The sequence below is a fragment of the Myotis davidii genome, unplaced genomic scaffold (genome assembly GCF_000327345.1).
Source record: "Myotis davidii unplaced genomic scaffold, ASM32734v1 scaffold1286, whole genome shotgun sequence".
Classification (NCBI taxonomy): Eukaryota; Metazoa; Chordata; class Mammalia; order Chiroptera; family Vespertilionidae; genus Myotis; species Myotis davidii.
The window spans coordinates 168,601-169,406 of NW_006296619.1; the positions used below are offsets into that span (position 1 = coordinate 168,601).

At 54.8% G+C, this 806-nt stretch overlaps 1 protein-coding gene across 1 annotated transcript in view; it reads right to left on the reverse strand.

The window, feature by feature from the left end:
- Nucleotides 1-806, reverse strand: part of SLC43A1 (solute carrier family 43 (amino acid system L transporter), member 1) — a 23,376-nt gene that overhangs the window by 11,474 nt on the left and 11,096 nt on the right. The gene's annotated exons all lie outside the window — the stretch shown is intronic.

Below are 806 nucleotides of genomic sequence, written 5' to 3' on the forward strand. Positions count from 1 at the left end.
TGTCAAATCACTATACTGTACACCTGAAAGTAATGTATATCAACTGTAATTAGAAAATAAATTTTAAAAAAAAAAAACCTCTCTGAAATCAATAAAAATATTTTTAAAAACCACACACACAGACAATGAGAATACCACTTCACACCCATTAGGCTGGCTATGACAAAAAAAAAAAAAACCCACCCCAAATTAACAACTGGAACCTCAAATAGCTCTGGAAAGGCAGGTGAGCCAGGACAAGCCTGGGATAGGCTAGGAGGTGAGGGTGGGACGAAGGGAGGCCAGGTGTCAGGAGGTGGCTCTGACGTGCACGGAGCTTCCCCCAGTAGAGAATTAACTGATTGTGTGTTCTGCTCGCTGGCCGAAGCCAGGCCCTCAGGGTAGGGCAAGGCAAAGTCAAGCCACCCTCTGCGTACACTCTGGCCCGGCCATCCTCCCGGGTCGGTAGATCCCACAGCTGGGAGGGCCTTGGAGGCTTAAACCCTCTCCAGCGGGGAAAACCAAAGCCCAGAGAGCTCTGGGAAGGAAGCCGGATAAACACAGGGAACCGAGTCCCCCACCAACTTCCAAGCAGCTATGGAAAGGGGACAGAGCCAGGTTTCCCTGGCACCTGTATCTGCCAGGCACGCTGCCAAGGCCACAGGGAAAGTGCCAGGAGCAGAACAGCCCGGCCTTTGACGCCGCCCCGCCACCCTGCCCCCAACTCAAGGGTCCCAGGGCGCTGTCTCCACCCTGCACCGCCGGCGCGAGGCCAGCTCCGCTAACCCCGGGCTGACGCCGGGCAGCACTGCATGTCCCTGAGGAGC